At 45.2% G+C, this 19,333-nt stretch overlaps 1 protein-coding gene across 2 annotated transcripts in view; it reads right to left on the bottom strand.

The window, feature by feature from the left end:
* Nucleotides 1–19,333, bottom strand: part of ST6GAL1 (ST6 beta-galactoside alpha-2,6-sialyltransferase 1) — a 144,867-nt gene that overhangs the window by 107,761 nt on the left and 17,773 nt on the right. For both annotated transcript variants that reach the window (XM_025375267.1, XM_025375266.1), the window contains exon 2: nucleotides 3,062–3,203. The gene's annotated coding sequence lies outside the window, so the exon portion shown is untranslated. The remainder of the gene's footprint in view (nucleotides 1–3,061; nucleotides 3,204–19,333) is intronic.

Genomic DNA, 19,333 nt, shown 5'->3' with positions numbered 1-19,333 from the left:
ATAGTAGGCTTTCAGTAAGTATCTGTGGAACTGAATTCAATCCCTCTAGCCAGAGGAATAATCTCTTCCCGAGTCGCAGAGGAAAAGTAAGCATATCTGTCTTTGCGCACTTCCCCGGAAACAGTTCTGAGAGTCCAGAGACTGAGATGCCCCTTGCTTCTAACTGGCGGGGAGATCTGGGGGCCCAGTGCCACTGGGCCTCACCTCCTGGGGCATCAGCTGAATGAGAGGACTGCACTATAGCACTCTCTAAATGCTCCTAGCTCTGGTGCTATCTTACTGTACAAGGAAGAGCCCTTGGGGTTTGAAAGGAACAGTGCAGCATTTTGTAAAGCTCCAAGCACTTTGAGCTGCAGCTGTTCACAGAGCATCTGAGATGGAATGATATTCCCCGACGGGAGAGACTCTGTGTCAGAACTGGATTTTGGAACTACCACGTGGGCAGGTGCTTGCCATAAAAAGCATTCACTAGCTTTGAGAAGCTGTGGAGGTCACAGACAGCCTTAGTGTATCTCTTTTGCTTATGAGCTGTGAAATCTTGCAGAAGTCTCTTTACCTCTGGGAGACCCAATTTCTACATCCGTGACATGGGATAGATACCTTGTTAGCTCATCGCAGAACTAAACGAGATAATGTAGACAGATCACAAAACACTGCCGGGAACCATCACGAGCTCAATCAACAGCCTCTTCCCTTCCTTCCCTTTGTCATAAATGGACCTAAAGGTTCTCAGAATAAGATCTTAGTTAGGTCGGGCACGATGGCTCACACCTGTAATCCCAGCACGTTGGGAAGCCTAGGCGAGTGGATTACCTGAAGTCAGGAGTTCGAGACCAGCCTGACCAACATGGTAAAACCCCCGTCTCTAAATAAAAATACAAAATAATTAGCCGGCATGGTGGCACATGCCTATAATCCCAGCTACTCGGGAGGCTGAGGCAGGAGACGGAGGTTGCAGACCTGGGAGACGGAGGTTGCAGTGAGCTAAGATCATACCACTGCACTCCAGCCTGAGCAACAGAGTGAGACTCCATCCAAAAAAAATAAAAAATAAAAAATAAGATCTTAGTTGATTTTGCTGACCAGAAAACCAGGCCTCTGATGGCCTTAAGTCCAAACACACTAGAGAGGTACTTCAGGAAGTAAGTACACTGGGACTTCAGATACGGGGGAAGGACTAGGAAGGGAAGAGGCAGGGCTGGCACCTGGAGACCACCCACCATGTTCCCTGCCAGTTATACGTAAGCTCCATGATGAGGCAGCCTCCTGAGCAGCGCTCCATCCTCCACCCCTCAACCTGAGCTCCCTTCCTCCCAGGAGTACGTACTTTCTCCTCAGGCACTGGTAATCACCAGCTCAGTGGCCTGGGGTTCTTAAAATGAGGGTGTGGGACCAGATGGACTCTGTAGACCTTACCACCTTTATAATTTTCTGAACCTACAGTTCTACAAAGATAAACTGGTGCTTAACGGATGTCCCACCCGCTCCCTATCCCTCCTTTGGGACACATGAAGAGATTCAGGAAGCAGAGGGAGGGGGACAGAGGCTGGGACTTCGTTATGCTAATTTATTAGCTCTAATCTGCTGCAACAGCAGGGCTTTGAAGAAAGAGGCTTTTGTTGCAATTTCACATTTGGCAAGAAGTCCCCTACACCCGCATTAGAGATTATGAGTCAAAAGCTCTGATTTCAGTTCCGGCTCTTACATCCTGCATTGCTGAGGCTCCCTTTTCACACTTCTCTGACCAACTTCTTGACTTTTCCGGGAAGGAAATGTGCCCCAGATGTTGGTCAGTCAGTGGTCGGTTTTCATCTGCCTTTATAAAACAGTGTCAGTAATCCAAAGGCTCCCCAAGGAGCCAGAGCCAAAGGGGGAAATGCAGCCAACTTCTCTCTACCACTAAACCAAAGGTTGCCCAGTCAACCAGGCCCCTCTCTACAGGGGCAGGGAGGCTCACTGGATGCAAAAACATTTCTATTTTCATGATTTTATGGGACCCTCACGATTGTTGTATGAAATAATGACGGAAATCTCACGTTCATTTATTCATGCAACTCATGTTACTGGGCACCTACCGTTCACAGGTGAGGAAATGAAGGGGTGCATAAGGGAAGTGGTTTGCAGGATGCCCCACAGCCTGGGGTAGAGTAAGCCCTGAAACCAGCAGCTTGCTTATCTAATCAGAATTTCTAAAACGAAAAGGCCTTGGGTTGTAGCACTTGCTCATTTCCGTGGCATAAGTTTTCCCATCGTGGTCAGTTTCAATCCACCCATCGTTTTTAATCATTTTTAACAAGCAGTTTGCAAAATTCTTGAATATATAAAAATTGGGAAACAGAGAGAGTTTCCAGATGAGGGGGGGCAAGTTCTCCTTCTGCCTCACCTTTCCACCTCCACGCAGGACAAATCAACATCCTATGGAAGCTTAAAGAGTAACCTTAATAGAAAACCACCCGGAGGATTGTTAACAGGGGCAGGATTTCAGATATATTGTATTTTCTTCTACAACAGTATTTTTCCAATCATCCTATGAGCATATATTACCTTTATCATCAGAACATATCTAGGTCATTAAAATCAATTTTTAGTGAGCTTCCCAGAATGTTTTGGAATAACCTCTCTGCATAATTTGTGACTCCGTCACCCTTGGGTTGAAAGAGAGAGAGCGCAGCACAAGCGCACGCGCGCGTGTGTGTGTGTGTGTGTGTGTGTGTTTCCCAAGAGCTCCCCTGCAGAGCAGAGGAGGTATATTTAAGTTAAGCATTCACCTGAATCTGGTGCAGTCTTACCTGAAGGATACATTTATTCCCTTGGGAATTCGAATTTCACCAGCAACTGAGAAAATACAGCTCCCATCAAGATTCCAAAAGACCTGCTCTGACAAACCAGAAGCCTTTGGCCACCAAATGACCTTGCCTCCCAATGGGCTGAGGCTGAAGCAGATGGTTTAACTGAACCAGAAACTAACTGCTCCTTATTTCCTGAGAAGGCCCTCTGCCTCCTGCCCCTGCAAAAAGCATTGTGTCGTCTCTTCCTCAGGCTGGGATTCAAGGGGTCTTACCTCAGCACTGGGATGGACACCTGGCACCAGGGCTTGGGACAGGCTCAAGGGGGCCAGTCCATCTCAGCTGGGCTCCATGACATTCACCACTTCTCCCTGGACTGCTGGCTGCAAGGCTCTGTGCAATTGGCTCTCCCCTCGCCTGCAGGGGGAAAAAAACAACAACAAAGCGAAGTTTACCAGAAGCACGTAGGTTAATACATCCAGGAGGAAAGAGTCTTTGCTCCTCCCACTGCCAGCTCTGGTCGCTGGTGCTCCTTTCAGAACCACCGCCCTCACCTGGGGCAGCCAGCCTCCTTTCCAGGACCTAAACCAGCTACATGTTCACCCAGACTCATCCCTCTGGGGCTGTACAATTTGAGAGTGAGTTGCAGATTAGGCAAAGCAAACTCAACTACAGTCATGGAATCGTTGTGCTACACACTACTCATGGTAAGAGAAAGCAAGGGTTAGAAAGCTACAGATAGGGCCCAAGACTTGTGTTTAGAGAAGGCCTGCAGACAATGGATTTCAATCAACAACTACATCAAACTTGTTCACAGTCTCCTTTGACCTATAGTATGTTGTTTATGCTGTTACAAATGTGAATTCATGCCTGTAATCCCAGCTACTTGGGAGGCTGAGGCAGGAGCATCGCTTGAACCCGGGAGGCGGAGGTTGCAGTGAGCCAAGATCGCGCCATTGCACTCCAGCCTGGGCACCAAGAGCGAAACTCCATCTCAAAAAAAAAAAAAAAGTGAATTTAATTTCTAATTCATTTTGGAAGCATTTTTAACTGATTCTAAATTTTCAACCCATATATTATTATAGTTGTCTGAATAGAGAGCATTTGTTTTTAAAGTAATTGTTTTTCCTTGTGTCAAAAAAAGTATGTTCAATCTATAAATTCTAGAAAATATAATTAAATGAAAAGGACAAAATGTACCTATTCTTTCTTCATCCAAGATAACTATAGATAACATACTCTGCCTGTTTCTTGTTTCTATTTTTCAGATTATTTATAAAGATGTAATAAAGCTGGGCATGGTTTAGTAAGCACTGTGTCATTAAGTAATCTTCAGCAGCATCATTCTAATGGCTACATGATATATAGGTACCATGGGTCTCCAGTGAGCCATGTATAGTACCCCACATAGCTACACCATAAATTGTACCCAACCCTCAAAGGCTGGACATTTAAGTCACCTCCAACCTTTTGTTTTGTTTTGTTTTTGGCTAATGGCAAATAGTGTTTGAAACAAAATCTTCCAGGGATCCCCACGATTATTTTCCTCAGACAGTCTTAGGAATAAAATTGTGCTGGGTCAAAGACTTTCCAAATTGTTCCGGCTTCTGAACAGTCTTGGCATGCTACTTTCAGGACTACCGGTACCATAGAAACTGCTCCCAGCAATGAAGAAATGTGCCCATTCCCCTAACACGCCTCTCTCCCCCAAGCCCCTCCCTCACCCGCACATCCTCATTCACCCGGGGTAACCATTTCTAGTGGAAATGAAGGTGGAGTTCTCAAAGTCTGACTTTTCATTTTTCATGCTCACACTCAGCTCACCCCCAGCCTAAGATAAGACCCACTATGCTAAATGAACTCCGCTAATCAAGCTTAGGAAAGAGGGGTACATGAATGATAATTCATAAGGAGAGAAAGAGAAACCCATGGAGGGACAGGGGAGTGATAGATACACAAGGACAGTGTCCAGGGCAAAGAAACCCTTCGATACAAAGAGAAACAAGAGTCATCCCATGAGGCAGCAGATGCTGACAGACAGAACTGCAGCGGAAGTGAGCCATGCGATGGGTGGTAACGTCAAGACCTCACAAAGATTCAGGGCAAACAACAAAGGCATCCAGTGAGATGGAAAAAGAAAAAGTTGCTTGAGGCCTTGAGCACTTTGCTGCCTTTATAATTAATGCTAACAAAACACCACGAGCCAAGGTCACTGTGGGGAAAGAAGAGCAGTCAGGGAAGAGGTCTTAACAGGCAAACAGCTGAGCTAGTGGTCAGCTAGGAGCCACCCACAAGGAGCCTTCCTCGGGGAACAAGAGCAAAGTGTTCCTGGGGTGGGAGTGGGGTGGGCACTACTGGGCTGACTGCTCTGCCTCCTTAACAGGAAGAAAGACCCCACTCTCCATCTCGCCCTAGCCAGCCTCTTGTATCCTTCCTTTCACTCCAGGCCACACCTTCAGTGAGAGATGGATAATTCACCTACACAGATAACTAGGTTTCTCAGCCCTGTGACCCAGGCAAAAGCCTTGGGGACCTGTCTCATGCCCCTTTCCAGCTGACCCGCCCTATGCCCTGCCACTCGCATGCACCCTACACTCCAGTCATAGCAATTTGCAATTCATGAGGGAATGGGGGATTCCTTTCATGCTTCTTAAGTCCTTTGGAAAACGGTTTGCAGATCTCCAATATTTAGGCACATCATTCTACCTGCCTACCCTGCCCCTACCCCACCTACTCATTCACCTGGACATCCCCTGATGGACAAAGAGTAGAACTCTGACTTAAAGACATACATGAGGAAGCTGGGCCAATCTGACACTTTTTCAAAATTGCAACTATGAAAACAAACTCTAGTCAGCTGGTGGTAGACCCTGGAGTTAAGGGAAAGGTATTGGTGGAACCGTGACAGGCAAATGCCATGCACAAGATCAAGTGATAGGACCGGGCGCAGTGGCTCATGCCTGTAATCCCAGCACTTTGGAAGGCCAAGGCGGGAGGATCATCTGAAGTCAGGAGTTCAAGACTAGCTTGGCCAACATGGTGAAACCCTGTCTCTACTAAAAATACAAAAAACAGGCATGGTGGCGTACACCTGTAATCCCAGTTTCTAGGAGGCCGAGGCAAAAGAACTGCTTAAATCCAGGAGGTGAAAGTTGCAGTGAGCCAAGATCAAGTCACTGCACTCCAGCCTGGGCGACAGAGTGAGACTCTATCTCGGGGAAAAAAAAAAAAAAAAAGATCAAGCGATGGAGCTACAGGGGGCTCTATGGAAGGAGAGGAAGCTGGCCTACAAAGAGAGCAGGGCAGAGGCCCAGGGAGAGGTCACAGGACACCATGCAGGCCCAGGACAGTGGGTATGTAGTGAGGCTCGTCTGTGCATACTTCTTACTCCTGCACGCACTCCCTTACCCCTTCAATTTGGGAGGGTGTCTCTGCTTCTTGCAACCAAATTGTTCCACATACAACAATCTCTCCAAGGCCCTGAGGCTGCAGCAATCTTGGGCTGGGAAATCAGAACGGAAAGAGCAGGACTTATTTCCAGCTCTGCTCACCACAGCAAATCTATGCAAACTAGAGGCGTGGTACTGAGGGCAGGTGCTGCAAGTAACCCAGCCTGTGAGGCCCAGGCAGGAAAAGAGTTAACATGGACCTGGATTTCTTCATCTTGTGCAAGAGCTTGGTTTAAATGGGCTCTGGGGTCCCAGCTAGCTGGGGCTCCTGAAGCCTAAGGGGGCTCTAAGTGAGATTGGGGGCTCCCCTATGGCCTAGTGCATGTCTTGGGCAGGGCTTGGGCCATCCATTGTAAGCACTCAAAGTCTTTTTAAAACAAAAAAAAATTTTCTCAAATTTGTAGCTGAATTTAGATAGATAATCAAAATCTACTGGATGAGGCCAGATGCAGCGGCTCATGCCTGTAATCCAGCACTTAGGGAGGCCGAGACTAAGACGGGTGGATCACCTGAGGTCAGGAGTTCAAGACCAGCCTGGCCAACATGGTGAAACCCCACCTCTACTAAAAATACAAAACTTAGCCAGGCGTGATGGTGGGCGCCTGTAATCCCAGCTACTCGGAAGGTTGAGGCAGGAGAATCACTTGAGCCCAGGAGGCGGAGGTTGCAGTGAGCTGAGATAGTGTCACTGCACTCCAGCCTAGGCAACAGAGTGACACTCCATCTCAAAAAAAAAAAAAGAAAACAAAAATCTACTGATAGGGCCAGGCTAGACTGCTAAAGTGTAGTCGGATGACTCTTCTATTTTAAATTCTAAAGTTGTTTTTTTTTCTATTAAGTAGATTATATAACTTCCTCCTATTGCCATACTGGGCACTGCAGATTCAGCTGATCATAGGCTCTGCACGCCTCCTACCTACTCACATGCTTCCTGGCCGCTTTAACACAGTTTCCACTTAATTCACAACCCCCTGTAATCTGTCACCACAAGTTCTGCTCTCTGAGCTCCCTCCTATCCCACAAGGGTCACTGGGCCTGACATCCAGATTTGGTTTCTCTACTTTCCTCTCGAGGCCCAGTCAGCCAAGATTGTGCTCAACTCCTTCCTTGTGCTCAGGGCCTGCTCTCTGCTTTATCTCTTGGGGCACTGTACTGTCCTCCAACCCTAGAGCCCCTGGCAGCAGCTCAGCCAATCCCCTTTCTCCTCCACCCTTAGACCCAGAAGCACCTAGATGACACAGAAGATGATTCTAAGGAAGAGGGTGGCTAAATGAGAGAGGCTGCCTTGGGCGCAGTGACTCCTTCTTGCCTCCAGCAAGCGTTTCCTTGAAGTAGGTGTACAATGTGTGAGGCACCGACCACAGACCCAGAACCAGGATTTGGAGAGCCCACCAGGTACCAAGAAACCCAAAGAAGTTCATAAATTGAGTCAAGAATTTCATGGCCCAGCCCCTCAAAGCAGAACCATTGCTCAAGGGCTCTATGTTGAGTCAGAAAACAGGTTCACCTGTCACAGGAGTAAGGCTGTGGCCCCAAGCCCCTGGCTTCAAGAAGCAATCCCCACTCAGTACACTGGAGCCTTAGGGTGAGATAACCCTTTTAACCCTGGAGCCATTCTTCCACATTGTCGGAGATGTGAGCAATGGTCCTGATGATGTTTGAATGTGGAAGCTAAATAAGCTAAGAGCTTTTATTGATCCTTGTGCATAAAACGTTTCAGAATCTGGGTCTCTACAAATCTGCTGAACACAGCAGTCAAATCAGAAGACACTGCACCCAAAACACAATAAGAACGTCTGCTAAGATAAGGAGACCTCCCGGATTATTTCTGTCCCCCTCTTCCTCTCCCAGGGCTCACATCCCTTCTTGATGGTTCATGTGGGGAGCCCAGATCCAACATGACAGGGCTCCTGTTCTAGACCTAATAATATTCACCACAAATGTTCATTTATTTTTAATTTCAATTTTTTTTTAGCAACTACTATGTGCCAAGATAAGATCCATTATGTCAGGCGCTTTATGTACTAAGTTATTCATTTGTTCCTCACACAATCCTATGAAGCAAGGAATATTTTCTCCATTTTCAGATGAGGTGACGACAGCTTTAGTGACCAGCCCAGGCACAAAGCAGGTAAGTGACTAAGCCAGAGTTCCACACACAAAGCTGCCTCCCACAGCTGCCTTCCAGGGGCTTTTCTTTATCCTCCCTCTAGTGCTAGGCCAAGAGATTTCAGCAAAGAGCTGAAACTAAGTATGAGTTGCACAGTGAGGACATGGGTGAGCTCTGACAAAAAGAGAAATGGTGTCTGCATTTAGAGAACCAGAAAAGGGAAGTTCTTCTGCCAGTGCCATATGCAAAATTTCCAAAGGAGGGTGCCTCTGCACATTTATTTGATGGCGTTGTTAATATGTTCTCTAGAGCAAACAATTATTCAGCTTTGATTGCATGCCTATTTTAGGTGCCAATCTGGATACAGGGGGAGACAATGAGCCTTTATTTATTTATATCTTTATTTATTTATTATTTTTATTTTTATTTTTTTTTTTTTTTTTTGAGACGGAGTCTCACTCTGTTGCCCCAGCTGGAGTGCAGTGGCACAATCTCAGCTCACCACAACGTCCGCCTCCACGTTCAAATGATTCTCCTGCCTCAGCCTCCCGAGCAGCTGGGATTACAGGCACCTGCCACCACACCTGGCTAATCTTTGATATTTTTGGTAGTGACAGGGTTTCACCATGTTGGCCAGGCTGGTCTCGAACTCCTGACCTCAAGTGATCCACCAGCCTCGGCCTCCCAAATACTAGGATTACAGGCATAAGCCACAGCGCCCAGCACAGTGAGCCCTTTTTCAAATCAAAGCAACACACACCTGTGATTTTTAAGGTTCAGTGGTACTGCAAGGCTTGTAAGGAGAAACAGCAGGCCCTGCCCCACCCTTCACATCCCTAATTCTGTCTTTCAACTCCTGTATCTATTTCCAGAGTCATCTCAGTGTATCTAAACAGCATGCTTATAGTTTTTCAATATTAGATATTATTCATAGACTTCCTATCATAGAAAATAAGGATTTAGCTCCTTACCACCATTCCATATACCACCTCTCCTGTCCCACATTCTCCCAGTAGTTATAGCATTTTTAAGTCAACACTAATAAGCTACGTTATTAAGTTACATTATTTTGTCAAGTAATTATTAAGTTACATTATTACAACCAGATAAATTATTGTTCATAGCTGAGCCATGTGTGGTGTTATGATTAATTCCTTTCATGTACATTTCTTAGTTGCCATTTGTAGAGTCCACTATTGCCTCAGTTGTTTGTTTGCTTAACTTTCTATGTACTTGTCACAAATTCAGCCCTCAACATTCCAACAAAATTATAAAACTCATCACAGTACACCAAATATACCGTTATGTACTCATCTTTTTCTTAATTCTTAAAAATCTCCCTTCTGGAACCTTCTATTCTCCTCCTTCAACCTGAAGTGGTTGCTCTCTGTGCTTAAAGGAAGATCCCATTTATTCTTAGTTTACTCTCTGGTTTTGGAGAAACAGATGCATCGTAGATTCCTCAAAAAAGGCTGTCTGGGAGATAAAAATCATTGAGACTTCCCATACCTGAAAATGCCATTATTCCACCCTCATATTTGATTAAGAATTTGTCAGGGTATAATTTCTCAGTTGGAAATACTATCCTCTCAGAGTTTAAGGAATGGCTTCATTGTCTCCTAGCTTCTGTAGAGATAGATGATGTCAATCATATTTCTATTCTTATATATCATCCATTTGTTTTGGGGGGAATTCTCTCCTGTCGAGAAGCTTTTCTTCCGGCATGTGTCTTTTCCTCAAGTCATAGCCCCGGGTACTCAAGTGGGCTTTTCAATGTCCTTCAGTTCTCAAAGTTTTTCTTATATTATTTCTTTAATAAATTTTCCCTTTCATTGTCTCTATTCTCTTTTTCTGCAAGTCTTACTATTCTGATGTTGGGCTTCTTAGAATAATCCTTTTTTATTTTTCTTTTCTTTAATTTTAGTTGGGAGGGACAGGGTCCCACTCTGTTGCCCATGCTGGAGTGCAGTGGTACAACATCAGCTCACTGCAACCTCAACCTCCTTGGCTCAAGTGATCCTCCCACCTCAGCCTCACAAGTTGCTGGAACTATAGGCATGCACCACTATGTCTGGCTAATTTTTGTATTTTTTAGTAGAGGTGGGGTTTCACCATGTGGCCAGGCTGGTCTCAAACTCCTGGGTCCAAATGATCCACTCACCTTGGCCTCCCAAAACTCTGGGAATACAGGCATAAGCCACCACACCCAGCACATTTTCTTTCTTTCTTTGACTTTCTGCAAGGTTCCGTAAGCTTTCTTCAATTCTATATTCCAAACCCTCTACTGATTTATTCTTCTATCACACTTTTAATTTCCAGTTCTTTCTTAGTCTCTGAATACTCCTCTTTGTTGCACATTGCTTTTATTTTATTAATGTAACACATTCTCTTATCTCTCTTAGGCTAGTAATTACAGGTTTTGTGACGTTTTCTTCTGCTCCCTATATTTCCTCTATTTCTTGTGAGTTTCTAGTGTTGTTGTTTGTCTCTTTTAATTTCTGCCTTTCATGTTTCAAACGTTTCTCAAATATCTGGTTATCATTAGCTGTCTTTTTAAATTGAAAAGTGAGACACTAAAAACTGACTGGATGTTCTGTGTGCATGATCAGTACCTCTGAGCTGGTGGATCTTACGGGAGGGTGATTGTGAGTCAGCTGTACATTTTGTTTGGAACACCCTAAATATCAATATCTATAGGCTTCTTCTCTTGGGCTGTTAAGTTTATGCAGAAAGACTCCTCTAGCCTCATGACTAGGGAAAGCAGAATCTGACTCTAGTATCCAGCACCGTGTGACAGAAGCAGAAAAAGTGCTGGGAGCAGCGAGAGGCCTCACTGGTGAGCGTGTAGACTTTCCCTCATTCCCTCTGGTATAGAACGGCGTTTCACATATGCCCTTCTTAGCCTGGCCTGCTGTGCCTGATCTTAATCAGGTCTTAAAACTGAGCATGTTCCTGGAAAGAGCCTTAAAGGAAATATTAATCACCAGGAAGAAAAAAAATACACACACACACACACACACACACACATTTTACAGGCATAGATTTATAAGGAGTCTCACATCAGTCCAAATCAGGTTTTGCCACCAAATGGGTTAAGAATAAAGCTTCATTTTCACAAATTTTTGGACTTGAAAGTTGCAGATAAGGGCTTGTTTGTGTATGCATTTCCTACACCTCCAGTCACACTTGGGACATTTTTCACAGGGATTTTTCTCACTCTGTGGGGCCGGCTGCTTGCAACAAGATACGAAAAAAAATGAGGTAGTTGAGATGTGGGTGCAGGGGGAAGGCCGGGCTCCACAGACAGACGATCTAAGGACACAGTCACTTGGCAGATTTGAGTCCCAGTTCTATGCTAGCAAGCTGTGTTACTCTGAAAAACTTGCTTAACCTCTCTGTGCCTCAAAAATCACAAGCATTCCTACACACCAGCAAAACATAAGCAGAGAGCCAAATCATGAATGAACTCCCATCCACCATTGCTACAAAGAGAATAAAATACCTTGGAATAGTCCTAACAAGGAAAGCGAAGGACCTCTTCAAGGAGAACTACAAACCACTGCTCAAGGAAATAAGAGAGGACACAGGTTGGGCACGGTGGCTCATGCCTGTAATCCCAGCACTTTGGGAGGCTGAGGTGGGTGAATCACAAGGTCAAGAAATCGAGACCATCCTGGCCAACCTGGTGAAATCTCGTCTCTACTAAAAATACAAAAATTAGCTGGGCGTGATGGCGCGCACCTGTAGTCCCAGCTACTCAGGAGGCCAAGGCAAGAGAATTGCTTGAACCCGGGAGGTGGAGGTTGCAGTGAGACAAGATCACGCCACTGCACTCCAGCCTGGGTAACAAGAGTGAGACTATGTCTTAAAAAAAAAAAAAGAGAGAGAGAGAGAGGACACAAACAAATGAAAAAACGTTCTGTGCTTGTGGACAGGAAGAATGAATATCATGAAAATGGCCATACCACCCAAAATAATTAATAGATTAAATGCTATTCCCATTAAACTACCATTGATATTCTTCACAGAATTAGAAAAAAACACTACTTTAAAATTCATATGGAACCAAAAAAGAGCCCATATAGCCAAGACAATCCTAAGCCAAAAGAACAAAGCTGGAGGCATCCCACCACCTGACTTCAAACTATACTACAAGGCTACAGTAACCAAAACAGCATGGTACTAGTACAGAAACAGACACACAGACCAATGGGACAGCATAGAGGTCTCAGAAATAAGACCACACATCTACAAGCATCTGATCTTTGCCAAACCTGACACAAACAAGCAATGGGGAAAGGATTCCCTATTTAATAAATGGTGCTGGGAAAATCAGCTATCCATACACAGAAAATTGAAAATGGACCCCTTCCTTATACCTTATACAAAAATTAACTCAAGACGGATTAAAGACTTAAATGTAAAACCCAAAACTATAAAAACCCTAGAAGAAAATCTAGGCAATACCATTCAGGACATCAGCAGAGGCAAAGATTTCACAACAAAATCATCAAAAGCAATTACAACAAAAGCAGAAATTGACAAATGGGATCTGATTAAACTGAAGAGCTTCTGCACAGTAAAAGAAACTATCATCAGAGTGAACAGACAACCTATAGAATGGGAAAAAATTTTTGCAATCTATCCATTTGACAAAGGTCTAATATCCAGAATCTACAAGGAACTTAAACAAATTTTCAAGAAAAAAACCCCATTAAAAAGTGGGCAAAGGACACAAACAGACATTTCTCAAAATAAGACATTTATGTGGCCAACAAACATATGAAAAAATGCTCAACATCACGAATCATTAGAAAAATGCAAATCAAAACCACAAGAAGATACCATCTCATGCCAGTCAGAATGGCAATTAGTAAAGTCACAAAACAACAGATGTTGATAAGCCTATGAAGAAATAGGATTGCTTTTACATTGTTGGTGGGAATGTAAATTAGTTCAACCATTGTGGAAGACAGTGTGGTGATTCCTCAAGGATCTAGAACCAGAAATACCATGTAACTCAGCAATCCCATTACTGAGTATATACTCAAAGGAATATAAATCCTTCTATTATAAAGATACATGCACGCATAAGTTCATCGCAGCACTATTTGCAATAGCAAAGATAGGGAATCAACCCAAATGTCCATCCATGATAGACTAGATAAAGAAAATGGGATACATATACACCATGGAATACTCTGTAGCCATAAAAAGAATAGAGATCATGTCCTTTGCAGGGACATGGATGGAGCTGGAAGCCATCATCCTCAACAAACTAACACAGGAAGAGAAAATCAAACACCATCTGTTCTCATTTATAAGTGGGAGATGAAGAATAAGAACACATGGACACAGGGAGGGGAACAACACACACTGGGGCCTGTCAGGGGGCCTGGGGCAGGGACAGCATCAGGATAAAGAGCTAATGCATGTGGGGCTTAATACCTAGGTGATGGGTTGATAGGGGCAGCAAACCACCATGGCACATGTTTACCTATGTAACAAACCCACACATCCTGCACATGTATCCTGGAACTTAATAAAATAAAATAAAATAAAATTTTAAAAAACCTCTCTGTGTCTCAGTTTCCTCATGTACAAATTTTGGGTTATTCCAACTAATTTTGAAGTGTCATTGTGAGTATTTTATTAAATTCAGCCAACACATGTGGATGATGCCTCTGATTCCTGAGGCATTGCTCTGGGTCCTAAAGAAATAGCTGTGAGCAAAAGAGATAACATCCTTGCCCTCAGGGAAACAAGTTCCTAGTGAGAACAGACACACGGTAATAACTCAGATGGCCACCTACGCTATTGAAGAGCAACGAGGCGAGGCGGGATAAAAGGGAGAGAGTCAAGTATGACGGTGGGAGGAGACAGGCATGAGATTATAATCTTATATAAGGCTGTCAAATGGCCTGTTTGACAAGGTGACATTTAAATAGAAACCTGAAGAAGAGATGGAAACAATGGGATACATGAAGGAAGGTGTCCTGCCTGGAGGAAGCAGTGGAAAGGCTCTGAGACCAAAGTGTGCTTTATGTCTGAGGAGTAGGCTCAGTGAGGTGAAGCAGAATGAAGGGGTGGAAAAGAGCAGGAGATGAAGTCTGCAGGGTCTGAAGGTTGGGTCACACAGAACCCTGTAGGCCTTTCTAAGAACTGGCTCTGAGTAAAAGAGGAAGCCTTTGTTGGTTTTTTGAGCAGAAGAACGACATATTGCTACAACTTTTAAAATGATCACTCTGGTTACTGTTTTGAGAACATACCACAAGATTCTAAGCAGGAAGCTCAGTTATGAAACGATTCTAAGAGAAGAAACAGGTCTCTGTCCTGAACCAACAGGAATTTGATGAATTGAGTAAGTAGTTGGTTTCTTAATTTATTGTGAAAGCACAGCTGACATGGTTTGCTAACAGAGTGGGTGCAACATGAGAGAAAGAGAATTTAGAATGACTCCAGAGTTTAAGCCCTAGAAGATGGAAAGATGAAACTGTTGTCCACTGAAATGAAGATGGCTCTTTTAGGGAGAAAAGCAGCAGTTCGATTTTGGGCTTGTCATATTTGAGATGCATATTAGACGCCTAAGGAAACTTATCAAGTAGATGGTTGAATATCTGAGCATGGAATTCAGGGGAAAGGTGTGGGTTGGAAATATAAATTGAGGGTTGTCAGTAAATGAATGATATGAGATTGCCAGGGCATGAGGAGACAGAGAAGAGGCCAAGTCCAAGGGCCACTCCCAGGGGCGCTCCACAGTGACCAAGTAAAAATGAGCCAACAGATAATTGCTTGAACCCAGGAGGCAGAGGTTACAGTGAACTGAGATCGCGCCACTGCACCCCAGACTGGGTGACAGAGTGAGACTCTATCTCAAAAAAAAAAAAAAAGAAAAAGAAAAGAAAATGAGCCAACAAAAGAAACTGAGAAGGAGAACCCAGTGAGAGAAGAGGAGAAGCAAAGACAGTGATGTTCCAGAAGCCAAGAGAAGAAACTATTTCAAGGAGAATGGAATGGTCAACTGTATCAAAAGCGGCTGATCAGTCAAGATAGGGCCTGAGATGTGACCACTGGATTTGGCAAGAGAGGACACTGGTAAGCCTAAACGGTATGGTTTTGGTGGTGTGATGGGTACAAAAGACTGATTATATTGAGTTTAACTGAGAATGAGAGAAGCGGGAGTGCAGGGTGCAAATGCAGACAACTCTCTCCAGGAGCAGAAAAATTAGGCACACTCCCTCCCTCTTCACCTCCTGCCGTGAGTAAAAGCTTCCTGAAGCCTCACCAGAAGAAGATGCGGGTGCCATGCTTGTATAGCCTGCAGAATCACGAGCCAAATAAACCTCTTTTCTTTATAAATTACTCAGTCTCAGGTTTTCCTTTATAGCAATGCAACATGGACTAATAGAGTACCCTTATAAAAGAGGCTCTGGAGAACTAGTGAACCCTGTTAGCATGTGAGGACACAGTGAAAAAGCACCATCCGTAAATTAGGAAGCAAGCGCTCACCAGACGCCGAATCTGCTAGTGCCTTCATCTTGGACTTCCCAGCCTCCAGAACTACGAGCAATACATTTCTGTTGTTTATAAACCACCGCTTATGGTATTTTGTTATCACAGCCTGAATGGACCAAGACAAAAGGTATGAAAGTTTTCTTCCAACTGCCATTATTTTTTCAGGTAAGTTTAAAACAAGGTTATCAACTGACAGTATGGATGGAGAAGGTGTTAGAAGAAGAGAAGGTGGGAAGATGGGGAAGATGGGGAAGGTGTTAGAAAGAGATAAAAAGGTGTGAAACAGTCATCTAGATGACAGAGGAATGGTCGTGGTTCTCTACCATCATTCACCCGAATTAACAGCACAGGTTAAAAAAGAGATACTGATGCCCAGGTCAACCTCACAAAGACTTTGATTTCATTAGTTTAAGAGGAATTCAGGCAGCAATACTTGTTATAATTCCCACTAGTAACACTAATGACAGCCAGGGTTGAGAACCAACGGACCAACAAAATGAAGCGACATGGCCTACAACACCAATGTCCACTTAAGAGTCATGGTCAAGAATTACAGCCAGGCACGGTGTAATTCCAGCACTTTGGGAGGCCGAGGTGAGCAGATCGCCTGAGGTCAGGAGTTCGAGACCAGCCTGGCCAACACGGTGAAACCCTGTCTCCACTGAAAATACAAAAAATGAGCAGAGCATGTTGGCAGGTGCCTGTACTCCCTGCGACTCAGGAAGCTGAGGCAGGAGAATCACTTAAACCCAGGAGGCAGAGGCTCCATGCAGTAAGCCGAGATCATGCCACAGCACTGCAGCCTGGACAACAAGAACAAAACTCTGATCCAGGATGACACCATGCTTTTCTACGGTCACACTCAGATTTGTGGAGTAGGTATGGAGTTCAAAGAGCTGGATTTAGCCAGGGCTAAATGAGATACTTGTAAAGCATATAGCATATAGCATGCCTAGACATGGTACGAGTTCAGTAAATGAAAGCTTCTACATTTGTTTTTATCACCACCTAAGTGACACACAACATGCATGCAGCAAATAAAATCCCGTTTTTATCTCATTCAAATGATTCACCCAATCATATCATATCACAGAGTTTTAGAGTCATTTGTGAATAATTAAAACCACAAATGTACATCCTTAACTATCAAAGTGGTCTTCTCCAGTTCCTTTTATTTGACACTGAGCAATGCACAAAGGGTCTCTGGACTTCCCAGCAATCACAGAAGTCACAGGTCACCCCTCCTCCCACCTACCTGCTATCTGAATTTGATAACAACAGTTTTGTACCATTTTGTGAAGCCCCTCCATCCACACTACCTGGAGCCTGCACTTTAGTGAGCTCTGCCTTTGCAATTCCTGTCTGGTAATCTGTCCCACTCCCTCCGACGAGGCCCACTCCTGCTCCTAGCCCTAAGCCTGGAGCCCAGATACCTATGGAGAGATCACTGTGATGACAAGTGTCACCTCAACACCATCTCCCCGAGTCAGGCCTGGCTGGATTCCTGCCCATGTAAAACCACCTGGCAGAAAACGACTGCAGATTCTATCCGGACCCAAACTGAGTAGGCTCAAATGCCAGCAGAGAGGGGAAGCCCGAGGGCTCACCCGTCCAGGGAGCCTCCACTGTTAGCTCTGCCCTCCCTTATGGATGAATCTAATGCCACCCCCGCCCCAAATGCCTAGCAGATTCTTCTTCATTCTTTTAAAGCCTTTGAGGATATCATCTCTCTTTTCTGGCCTTCCCTGCCCCTGCCTCCTGCTCCCTCCACAACTTGAGCAGCTTTCTTTCCTTTGTGCCCCCTTCCACAGGCCTGGCTCTCCTCCTAGTTCCTCAGGGAGAGGCTGTATCTCATTGCTCTTTATATTCACAGCCCCTAGCAAAGTGGGCCATCAGGTGGCCAATAACTGAGAATAACCATTCACATGTGCTGTGATATTCAAAATAACCACGATGTATTGGTCTCCAATCATGTGCCCAAAACTAGGTTAAGCACTACATCTAGGACTCACACCAATGCTGTAAGGCAGAAAGGATGAATATAGACTAACATAGGAAACCGAGGACCAGAGAGGCCAAGCTGGCAAGCTTGCACAGCTGAGAAGTGGCACAACTGGAATTTAAACCCAAGTCTGTCTGGCTACAAAGTGCGCGGGGTTTTTTCCCAAATGATAAGGTCTTTCTGAGGAAGGTGACCTTGCAAATGGTAGTTAACAGGGAAGGCAGTGAGTTGCCTCCAAGCTCTCCTACTGTGAGTCACTGGATCTGGCTGGGGAGACAAGGGCAGGACTCTCCAAGTACAGAAGGATTCCCTGTGAGACGCGTTTGGTTCATCTCCTCCTGGCCAGATTTTTCCCCTCATTCAAATGTGCAGCCCAGAATAAGATGTTCATTGTGAAAAGCAAAAAGAGGAGCTGCCGTCACAAGCCCTCTGGCAGGAAGCATCTTCTGGGGATTCATTCCTCACGCTGTCAGCCACCACCTCCAGCTCAGGCCCAAGGCCAGCCTCCTCCCAGCACCCGCACTGTGCAGTCCACAACGGCAATCCCTGAGGCAGGTTCTTAGGTAACTGATGACTCAGCCCGGCTGCCGGCGTCACAGCTCCCTACCTGCCTTCTTCCCTCTCTCACCTGGAACAAATTCCTATGACCCTGGTTCCCAAAAGGATAAGACAAGAAGAACAAGGTCCCAAGCTTCACTCTCCTCCAGGGCTCAGATCCGTGAACCAACCCGGAGAATGTTCCCTCTTTCACCTGGCTGCTTGCTTTCATTTCCAAGGCTAGAAATGGCAGGTAGGAAAAATGACTCTGGTGGAGCAGGAGGGCCCACTACAGCCTCACACGCTTCCCACCACGGGCTACTGCAAATCCACTGCCTGCTCTCACACCTTGATCTTCCGGAGACAGCACCCACTCATCTCACTGCTGACTGGATGTGTTCTTACCTCAGTGGACAAACAGGAGCCTCAGGGAGGCTGAGCTCATTCCATGAGGCCTCCTAAGGGCTGGGCAGGATACTGGGCCCAGGGCTGTGCAGAGAACCCAGTCATCATCCCCACCATCCAGGATGTCATGGTCTAACATAGCAAACTTCACATAGCACAGTGAGCATGGCACAAGGGATCAGAGGTCTTCTCTCTCCTTTGTGGGCCATGAATTTAAGGGGGCTCCTCCAGAACTAAGGCTGGCTGGAGCTGAGGCTGAGCCAAAGGCGTTGGTAAAGCAGAGAGACCAGTGAGATAAGGAAGAAACGGATCTCTTCAGCAATATGGAATAGCCTGGGTCTCTCTCCAATGACCACACACACACACACACACACACACACACACACACACACACACTCTAGTTTCTGAACCCCCAAGAGCATATGAGGCCCAAACCCACACCCTACAACCAACCTGATCCTTCCCGGAACAAACGTCAGGTACCTCCGGCCACACTAGCTCAGTGCAGAGGTCTGGCTGCCTGCCCAGT

Source organism: Theropithecus gelada, chromosome 2 (assembly GCF_003255815.1).
Source record: "Theropithecus gelada isolate Dixy chromosome 2, Tgel_1.0, whole genome shotgun sequence".
NCBI classification, from domain to species: Eukaryota; Metazoa; Chordata; class Mammalia; order Primates; family Cercopithecidae; genus Theropithecus; species Theropithecus gelada.
Note: the sequence above shows the minus strand (reverse complement) of the source record. Positions and strands in the feature narration are given on the sequence as shown.